This window comes from Physeter macrocephalus, chromosome 9 (genome assembly GCF_002837175.3).
Source record: "Physeter macrocephalus isolate SW-GA chromosome 9, ASM283717v5, whole genome shotgun sequence".
In the NCBI taxonomy this organism is placed as follows: domain Eukaryota; kingdom Metazoa; phylum Chordata; class Mammalia; order Artiodactyla; family Physeteridae; genus Physeter; species Physeter macrocephalus.
The window spans coordinates 108,092,866-108,104,218 of record NC_041222.1 but is presented as its reverse complement, the minus strand read 5'-3'; positions in this window follow the sequence as shown (position 1 = coordinate 108,104,218).

Below are 11,353 nucleotides of genomic sequence, written 5' to 3'. Positions count from 1 at the left end.
GAATCTTAAAATTTTCTCTATCTTTTGTGACAACAGTTTCGTTTGTGGGAGTCAAACAAAAGGAGATAAAGCAACAACAATAACAACATATTACACTTGAAAATATTTATTACAGCGTCTATAGCTGCGACTTGGTGGGATTACCTAGTCAATAGTATGAACAATGCTCGTACCTTAGATAAAATGCAGACTAATCACTATACAAGGGTAACAAACAATTGAGAATTACTATGATATTACCCAATAGTTAACCAACAGGGTATTACACAGAGATTAAAAGTATTTCCAAAGATCTTAAAAGAACATGGGACTTATTATATTTGGAAAATTGAAAGAAAAATCATATAAAAACAACAGCAACAACAAAGTAATTGTATATACTGTGAGATTCTAAATTAATCAAAACTAATCTGAAGAAAAATGCTAACAAAACAACAAAGATAATATTAAGTATAATAGTAATATATCAATAACTGTTTTTTCTTTCTAATTTTCTATAATTTAGCATTTTTTATAATGAGTATTGATGCTTCCTAAAAGGGAAATATTAACAACATACTTTAAAGAAAGATGGTGAGTCACCCACTTCCAAGAAGGTGTGTCACAAAAGAAAGAATTCAACCAGCTGTTAAATTCATTGGCATAAAAATCTAGTCTGATTTAACCCATCCCTAATTTCTGAATGAATTATAGAGAAAAAAAAAAACATAGGAACCAGAAACACAAGCACATTTCCACTAGCGTGTCTAAAAATACTCTCCTAAATATTGCGGATATGTGACACCGTGAAAATGTTTTTTATTTTATTTTTTTTTGCGGTACATGGGCCTCTCACTGTTGTGGCCTCTCCTGTTGCAGAGCGCAGGCTCTGGACACGCAGGCTCAGCGGCCATGGCTCACGGGTCCAGCCGCTCCGCGGCATGTGGGATCTTCCCAGACCGGGGCACGAACCCACGTCCGCTGCATCGGCAGGCGGACTCTCAACCACTGCGCCACCAGGGAAGCCCCAAAAATGTTTTTTAGACAGCCCATCATATTCTTATGACTTTGGGGAAAAGTATAGGGAAGGATCAGAAGGAGGATGGTTTGTAAGAGCAGAGAAACAGATCCAGGAATTAACAGGAGGAAGAAGGAAGGAGGAAGGGAAGGAAGACGATGCTTCAGGCTCAATCCTGAAACATCATACGGGGGCTGTGCAGGTACATGCATCACCTTTTCTCAGGGTAGTTTATCATTCCTGGCACATGTGCATCACTCAGAATTTCAGATATGAGTCAACAGACTGTATCATGAAGAACAATGGTTTATTGCTTCCTAATGTCTTGAGCTTGGAAACACTTCTCCAATGATCTCGATTTTGTTTTTATCCTCCATTTCTAAGTGTTACTATCATATATTTTTAAAACAGAGAACAGTTTTGACCACGAGATAGCTCTATCCTATAGTAATATTAATAAAATGTGTTGACAGAGAACTTGGACTTGCTTTTTGGAGGGTGTAGTTTTCTTTAAGAAATCCATGCAGTTAATATCAGTTTTATTTTACAAGAAAAAAATCATGACAAACACAGTTTTTTCAAGTATCTACTGCCTTAAAATTTAATGTCATTCTAAAGCCTATGAGTCATGGTCACCTGCACAGAAAATGTATTTCCTGGTAGCTATGACATTGTGGAAAAATCCCTGGGATTTGAGTGGGTAAATCTGAGTTCCAGTTCCAGGCCCATAACTAAAACTAGCTGTGGGCCTTTGACACATAACTTGGCTTCTGTGAAAGGAAGCTTATCAAATATTGTTGAAATTTGATGATTAAATGCAAGTTCAAAATGAGTGCTTGATATAAAGTGAATAGTAACATTAAACAATATAACACAGAAGATGATTTTAAAAATCTATGAAAGACATGACACCATAAAACTCCTCGGAGAGAGCATAGGCAAAACATTCTCTGACATAAGTCATACCAATATTTTCTTAGGTCAGTCTCCCAAGGCAACAGAAATAAGAACAAAAATAAACAAATGGGACCTAATTGAACTTAAAAGCTTTTTCACAGCAAAGGAAACCATAACCTAAATAGAAAGACAACCTACAGACTGGGAGAAAATGTTTGCAAATGATGTGAGTGACAAGGGATTAATTTCCAAAATACACAAACAGCTCATACAACTCAATAGCAAAAAACCAAACAACCCAATCGAAAAATGGGCAGAAGACCTAAAGAGATGTTCTCCAGAGAAGACATACAGATGGTCAACAGGCACATGAAAAGATGCTCAACATCACTAATTATTAGAGAAATAGAAATCAAAACTACAATGAGGTACCACATCACACTGGTCAGAATGGCCACCATTAAACACTCTACAAGTAACGAATGCTGAGAGGGTGTGGAGAAAAGGGAGCCCTCCTACACTGTTGGTGGGAATGTAAATTGGTGCAGCCGCTATGGAGAACAGTATGGAGGTTCCTCAAAAAACTAAAAATAGAACTACCATACGACCCAGCAATCCCACTCCTGGACATATATCCAGGCAAAACTATAATTCAAAAAGATACATACACCTCAATGTTCATAGCAGCACTAGTTACAATAACCAAGACATGGAAATAAACTAAATGTCCATTGACAGAGGAATGGCTAAAGAAGATATCATACATGTATAGAATGGAATACTATTCAGCCATAAAAAAGAATGAAATAGTGCCATTTGCAGCAACATGGATGGACCTAGAGATTATCATAGTAAGTGAAGTAAGTCAGACAGAGGAAGACAAATACCATATGATATCACTTATATGTAAAATCTAAAATATGACAAAAATGTACCTATCTATGAAACAGAAACAGACTTACAGACAGAGAACAGACTGGTGGTGGCCACGGGGGAGACCTCTGGGGGAGGGATGGAGTAGGAGGTTGGGGTTAGCAGATGTAAGCTATCATATATGAAATGGGATAAACAGCAAGGGCCTACTGTATGGCACAGGGAACTATATTCAGTATGCTATGATAAACTGTAATGGGAAAGAATATTTAAAAAAAGAATGTATATATATGTATAATGGAATCACTTTGCTGTACTGCAGAAATTAACACATTGTAAATCAACTATACGTCAATAAAAATTTTTTTAATAAAAATTAAAAAATTTTTCAAAAAATCTATGTAATACAAATTTACATCTAGAACCACAACCAAGATATGATTATATCCCGCATGAATTCTAAAAGGCAAATCTCCATATTATGAGAAGAAACCATAAAAGAGCCTGTGATGACTTAAGATGAGGACTGTCTATTGCTAATGTTGGTTCAACAGTATTTATTTTCAAAATCCATATGACTTTGCTAGGGCAAGTTTGTGTAAATGCTGCAAAATTTTAAAATATACTTTAATATAAACTATTATTATATATTGTTTTAAAATTTTAACCCAGAGTCATTGCAATCTTGGAACACATGTCACCATGTAGCTGATAGTTGAGAACTCAATAAGTATGTTGCTTTCTTTACCAACTGTTTTGATCCCTAATTACTTGAATTCTTATTATATTCGATAAAAATATTACCAAAGATAATTATTAGAATCATTGATATGAGAGATAGAAGGATCTTAAGAGTTAACCTTTTTTTCATTTTGCAGTGGAGCAGTGAGAAACCCCAGGGGTTAATTGATCCACCCGCAGTTGGACAACTAATAAAATGTCAGAGCCAGAACTATGTCCATGTGTTTCAAGTGCAGTCTGGGCTCTTTTCATTAGTCCCACCAAAGTGTAACTACTGTAGCCTCTTCTCTAGATGTTATTGGTAATTTCCTTGGAAAAACATGAATATATTTATGATTTAAAAAAGGTTTTCATCTGTTGGATTAACTTTGATCAGAATCTTTCATTGGAAACCCTTGAGATCTAAATAAATCAGCCTAAATTGCAACGTTAACACCACAGAAGCAGATTTGACCTTTATTGTTCCTCTGGAAACCCTTATCCTCTTCACACAGAAAGGCAGAAAGGACTAAGACCATAACTGCTAGAAGTAACATGGAGTTCTTCTCTACTTTTCATTATTACATCTGACCACTGATCAGAATAATAGGTTATATTCCTGCTTAGTGTAACTCTGGTTTTACACTCACGTGGACCACCTAGTTTATTTCCATTCCCACCATCCAATATTTCCACTTCCAATATTGGTCATAATGGTAAATAATGTACCTGAGTTCATCCTCAAATATTATCAACATCTTGAATCACTTAAAATAGCATTATAATCATATAGGGAGAATAAGAACATTTTATTTTAATGCAGGATATATTATGGATTTCTACTAAAGCATCCAAAATATAATATTCAGGGAAAGATAAAATATTCACTAGTTAACAAAAGAAACATTTATAAATGGCAGCCTCATCAATATTCTTCTCAGGATAAGCAGAAAAAGAATACTATTTCAAAAAATTCTATGCCTAAAAAATATAAAAAGAAATGTTCTAGAACTCATGATCTCAGTCAAAATACTTACTAATTCTTAAGAGAAATTCCTTTTTTTTGTACTACAATTTAAAAATAAGTTTAATTCGCTAAACTTTTTTGCTGCAAAAAAGGTACTTTTATATGGATAGGATCACATGTTTAGAATATTCTAAACTTAGCATCGAAAATAGTATTAGATGTGTATGAATGAACTGCTATATCATTAAATATTTTTTTAAATCGAACACTCAAATCATTGCCCTTTCTCCTGATGTAGTTAGTAAAAGAGTGCCCCCTTGTGATTTTTGAAACCTTATAAAAACAGCTTTGTGTCCACCTAGGGGGTGGGATAGGGAGGGTGGGAGGGAGACGCAAGAGGGAGGGGATATAGGGATATATGTATCTGTATAGCTGATTCACTTTGTTATACAGCAGAAACTAACACACCATTGCAAAGCAATTATACTACAATAAAGATGTTAAAAAAAAAACCCAGCAAGGTCTACTAATATTGGGGACATTTTTTAATTAAAAACTTTCATCCTTAAGATACAAACATATAAAATTTGTTGCACATGAAACTACTTTAATTTTTAATTTAAATTTGTTTTAGTGGAAATAGAAAAATAAAATGCTTCATGGTGATGGGTCAGAAGGTAGTTTTAAGACAACCACCAAGCTGATGGGATGCAAGTCCTGCTGCCGTTTTCCACGTTTGTGCCCTTGTAGGAAGCTCGCTGCGGACAAAACACTGTTTCTAGAGAATACAGTTTCAGAGCTCAGACTGATTGGAATTTTCCTGACTTGAGCATAATTTTACATGTTCTGGGCTTGTTCTTCATCAGGAACCTTAGACAGGCTAGAAAGGCCACGTGTTCCCCGTGGTCCTCAGTGGGACCCCAGTGATGTCACCAGGAGCTGTTTGTGACAAGAACAGTAGACTCTCCAGGACAGGACGAAGGGGCACGACCTCGGGGGCTTCTCATGATGCAGATCAGAGACCTGGAGACATCCCAACGCAGCGAGTGCTGTACCCCTGAGAAATTCAGACACTGAGTCAATGAAGACGGGAGATTTGGTGCAAAGTTACTAGACTAAGCGAACCACTGTTTATGCTCAGTAATTTATGAGCAGTGTAGCTAATCCAACTCACAGAGTAACATCCTTCCCTTTAAGAAGGACAAAGAGCACTTAGATATAATAGAATAATTTGATCTGAAATAATTTTGAATCTATGCACTGACATCTACTTTGAACAATGAAAAAACATTATCTATCAGTTTACTGGTAAAAAATAATATGGAAGCAAAAACTTAAACATAGAACTACCATATGATCCAGCAATTCCACTCCTGGGAATATATCTGAAGAAAATGAAAACATTAATTATAAAAGATACATGCACCCCAATGTTCATAGCAGCACTGTTTACAATAGCCAAGATATGGAAGCAACCTAAATGTCCACTGACAGATGAATGGATAAAGAAGATGTGGAACATATTTACAATGGAATATTACTCAGCCATAAAGAAGAATGAAATAATGCCATTTGCAACAACATGGATGCACCTAGAGGGTATTATGCTAAGTGAAATACGTCAGAAAGAGAAAGGCAAATACTGCATGGTATCACTTATGTGTGAAATCTAAAAAAATAAGACAAACAAATGTATATAATAAAACAGAAAAAGATTCAAAGATACAGAGAACAAACTAGTGGTTACCAGTGGGGAGAGGGAAGAAGGGAGGGGCAAGACAAGGGTATGGGATTAAGAGGTACAAGTTACTATATATAAAATAAATAAGCCATTAGGATATATTGTACAGCACAGGGAAATATAACCATTATTTGTAATAACTTTAAATAGAGTACAAGCCATAAAAATATTAAATCACTATGTTGTATACCTGAAACTAATATAATATTGTAACTCAACTATACTTCAGTAAAAATAAATAGATAAATATAATATAGCAGGACAGAAATATGTCTTGGGTAAATAAAAAGGTGACTGATAAAACAGGGAAGCAGCAAAGAACATCAGCCTTTCCAGTAAAAGTCAACTTGTTAGAGGTCGACCAACTTCGGTAGACTAATTGTGATAAAAACTGGAAATAAGAACTATATCAGTAGTAGGTATTCCTCGAACTATCCAGATTTAACCGTTATCAAAGCATAAAGCACTTGTAAATGAATACACAAAAGAAGAAATGTTTCCCATAAACCTTTCTCTAGACCAGTTTCTCAACCAGGGTGGGGCAATTTTACCCAAAGTAGACATTTGGCAGGGTCTGGAGACATTTTTGGTTGTCACAAATGGGGTGGGTACCACTGGCATTTACTGGGTAAACATCGGAAGATGCACAGGCCAGCCCCCAATAACAGGGAATTACCTGGTGGAAATGGTGCTGAGTTGCGGAACTTGCTCTACACCTAGAAGCTTACATTTACATGACCTGTGAGGCTTTCTCAGCTGGATTTTATATGTCACGTCTCATAACTCTTAATTTGAAAACACACTGAACATTTGTGATAGGAGGAACCTTGCTTTCCTGATATCACCATTCTTCTTTTAATTAAAACATTTCTATCCATTTTTCAAATCTTCTAGGGCAGTGATTTAAAAAAAATTGTATGTGTAAAGAAAACTTATGAATGAATATGCAGAATCCTGGGCTCTGTTACTCACTTCCTGCCCATACAAATCTTCCAGCCCCAGGTTCAGAAGTCAATACTTAATAAGAAACCCAGGTGATTATCACATACTCCGGATTTCTCTAAAGATGACTCTCAGTCAGGAAAACAGTATTCCTTTATCTTCTTTTAGGAGTTATTTATTTTTTTAATTTTTTACCTTTTTAACTGAAGCATTATTCCTTTATCTTTATGCAACTTTATTTTAAAAATTCAAATGCTAAATATGGGTTTTACTTAATTTCTTCCTTTTCTCCGTGGCAGAGCCGAGTCTATGAACCAGCTTTATTTTGAATAAAGGAGAGTATGTGAAAGGACAGGGAGATAAAAATTGATTTCAAAAAATGTATATCTCATTACATGTGAGCAAATAGAATAATTCACCTGTATTGTGTGTTTTTGGTGGTCAAAATTTATGAGGGTTTGGAGAAAAGTACCAAAGAACCCTGGAAATCATAGGCCATGTGGTAACTGTGGGTACCTTCTAACTGGTAGAATTGTAAGATACTTATTAATTGGCTATTAATTTTCATATTCTTAGTTTTCTAAGCATAAAATAAAATAAAACAAACCCAATTAATCCCCCTAGTCAGTGAAAAGTTAAATTATAGAATGTACTTGCAAATCTCTAAGGAGTAAATCTTATCCTTGTGTCTCTCAGGGTCGACTGCAGAAAGGACAATTAATACACTCCTAACCGTGATGTATCAATTTCATTCATTCAAACTCTGAGCATACAACTTGGGTTTCACAAATATTCAAGGATATGAAGATATTTTTAAAAACAAAACAAAACACTCAGAGAGTCAAGTGGGGGAAAGTCACTAACTACCTGACGAGAATTGACGCAGAGTTCTCTCAACTGAATCAAGCTTTAAGATAAACAAGGAAGAAGCCATTTAGAGATTTGGCTGAATCAGTGTAATAAATCTTGAAGCAATGGTATTAAAAGGAATTTAGCCTTCACAGCCTACTCTATAATTTGACTCCGTCTGACAGATGTATTAAACTAAACCAAACGGTAAATCCTTAGAATTCTAATTAACTTACAGGAAAACTACTAGTAAGCCAATCCATTTGCTAACAAAACTACCAAAAGAAGTCTTATATATTATGCTTAAAGAGCATGGTCACCACTAAATAAAACCAAAATCTTTGCAGGCAGGAATTTGGATTATATAACTTTAGCATTCTAGGATATGCGGTCATCAAACCACTATTCAGTTTTAATACCTTGGGTTAAACATAAATTTTTCTGGCTGTAAATGAAACTTCTCCTTATCCAAAATTAAAATTGGTAACATGATCTTAAATACTATGGCTTCTCAATATGCATCTCCTGAATTACTCTCCACTCACTCATCTTCTGTGAGCCGAGCTATAAACCCACTACAAAGAAAGGGGAGAAAGTTAGTTGACAGGAGTAAATCTAAAGAACAAAAGCAATAGCAATTGTCCTTCCTGGTTAACATATCATAAAATTAATGCTGTTGAAGAATGTTAATTTGTTTACCATTTGAAGAATTTTACATGAATATGCTTCAGAAAAAGAGTGTGATGCTTAATTGTATGTCTCAACTTGCCTGGTCTATGGTGCCCATATATGTTAACACACATTGTTTTGGATGTTTCTGTGAAGATGTTTTTGGGAGATGAACATTTAAATTAGTAGATATTTAAAGTTTTATGTTTTAATTAGAGATACAATTCCTTTAATAGATGCAAGCTATTCATATTTTCTATTTCCCCTTGTTTCCAAAAGGTCTACTTCTCTAGGATTTTGATTATTTCATCTAAACCATGAAACTTTTTGGCATAACTTTGCTCATATTATCCTCTTAATATCTTTTAATCTGTGAGATCCATAGTGATGTCACCTTTCTTGTTAGTTACACCAGTATAATTTATACTTCATCTGTTATATCTTTTTTTCTTGATCACTGTCACGTTGGTCAATCTTTTCAAAGAACTAACATTTATCTTTGTGTTATAAATGTATTTATATATATACATACACACACACCCACATATATATACATACATACATATTCCATGAAAGTTCACCATCGTTTTTGTAATTTCCATCTTTCCTTCTCTCTGTGTCTTTCACTTGATTTTTTTTTTAAACTTCTTGAGGAAATGTTTTCAAAATAGATTTGCTATCTTATTGTTTTAATATATACAATGGATTTAAAGCTACAGACTTCTTTCTAGTTATATTTTAGCTATATTAGAAAGCTAATATATAACATATATGTTATATAATATTACATTTATTGCATATATAATAATTTAGTTCAAATATTTCCTAATTTCCTCTGGAATTTTTGACTTGTTTGTTATTAAGAATTGATTTTTAGATTTCCAAACGTGAGAATTATTTTAGTATTTTTATTTCTAATATCTAGCATGAAGTCATTGCTGTTAGAAAATATGCACTACATGATTTTATATCTGAAATTTGTTTCACATGCTTAGCATACTAACATATGTCATTTAGAAAAATGTCATGTGTATTACAAAAATAAGTTTTTCTCTGCAGTTCTTTTGTACCCATATGTTATTTAGGAAAAGATTAATTAAATTGTTTATATCTTTATATCCTTACTAAACTAGTTTATTTGTATTATATGTTATTGAGAGCTGCTTGTTAAAATTTTGCAGTATGATTGTCAGCTTTGTTTGACTTAGTGTTTCCATAGATTATTATCATGTTTTTCTTATTTCATTTCATGTTTTTCCTTTTAATTTTTCTGTTTCCCTATATTTTTAATTGTGTCACCCATTTTTCTAATCCAGTCAGGCAGCCTTTGTCATGTAATTGTAGCATTCACTTCATATATTTAATGTAATTTCTGATATATTTATGCTTAAATATTCTATTTCTATTATTTTCTCTTTCCTTTCTTGATTTTTTTTAGATTAAGTGAATATTTTTATCCTTCCATCTTTACACCTAATAAGCTTAGTAATTAAACATTTTTCCTTTCTGTTTTTTAAAGCCTAATGTGTGATTACAGTATGCATCTTTGAGTTATCAAAGACTAACGTACATTAAGACTTGACCTCTTTCTAGAGATTGGTTCAAGATGGCAAAGTAGAAGGACATGCACTCACCCCCCTCTTGTGAGAGCACTGGAATCACAACTAACTGCTGAACAATCATTGACAGGAAGACACTGGAACTCACCAAAAAAGACACTCCACATCCAAAGAAAAGGAGAAGCCACAAGGAGATGGTAGGAGGGATGCAATCACAATAAAATCAAATCCCATAACTGCTGGGTGGGTGACTCACAAACTGGAGAACACTTATACTACAGAAGTACACCCACTGGAGTGAAGGTTTTGAGCCTCATGTCAGGCTTCCTAATCTGGGGGTCTGGCAATGGGAGGAGGAATTCCTAGAGAATCAGACTTTGAAGACTAGCAGCATTTGATTGCAGGACTTTACAGGACTGGGGGAAAGAGACTTCACTCTTGGAGGGCACACACAAAGTAGTGTGCGCATTGGGACCCAGGGGAAGGAGCAGTGACCCCATAGGAGACTGAACCAGACCTACCTGCTAGTGTTGGAGGGTCTCCTGCAGAGGCGGGGGTGGCTGTGTCTCACCATGAGGACAAGGACATTGGCAGCAGAAGTTCTGGGAAGTACACCTTGGCGTGAACCCTCCCAGAGTCCACCATTAGCCCCACCAAAGAGCCAGGTAGGCTCCAGTGCTGGGTCACCTCAGGCCAAACAACCAACAGGGAGGGAACCCAGCCCCACCCATCAGCAGGCAAGCAGATTAAAGTTTTACTGAGCTCTGCCCACCAGAGCAACAGCCACCTCTACCCACGACCAGTGCCTCCCATCAGGAAGCTTGCAGAAGCCTCTTAGATACCCTCATCCACCAGAGGGCAGACAGCAGAGGCAAGAAGAACTACAATTCTGCAGCCTGTGGAAGGAAAACCACATTCACAGAAAGATAGACAAAATGAAATGGCAGAGGACTATGTACCAGATGAAGGAACAAGATAAAACTCCAGAAAAACAACTAAATGAAGTGGAGCTAGGCAACCTTCCAGAAAAAGAATTCAGAATAATGATAGTGAAGATGATCCAGGACCTCAGAAAAAGAATGGAGGCAAAGATTGAGAAGATGCAAGAAATGTTTAATAAAGACCTAGAAGAATTAAAG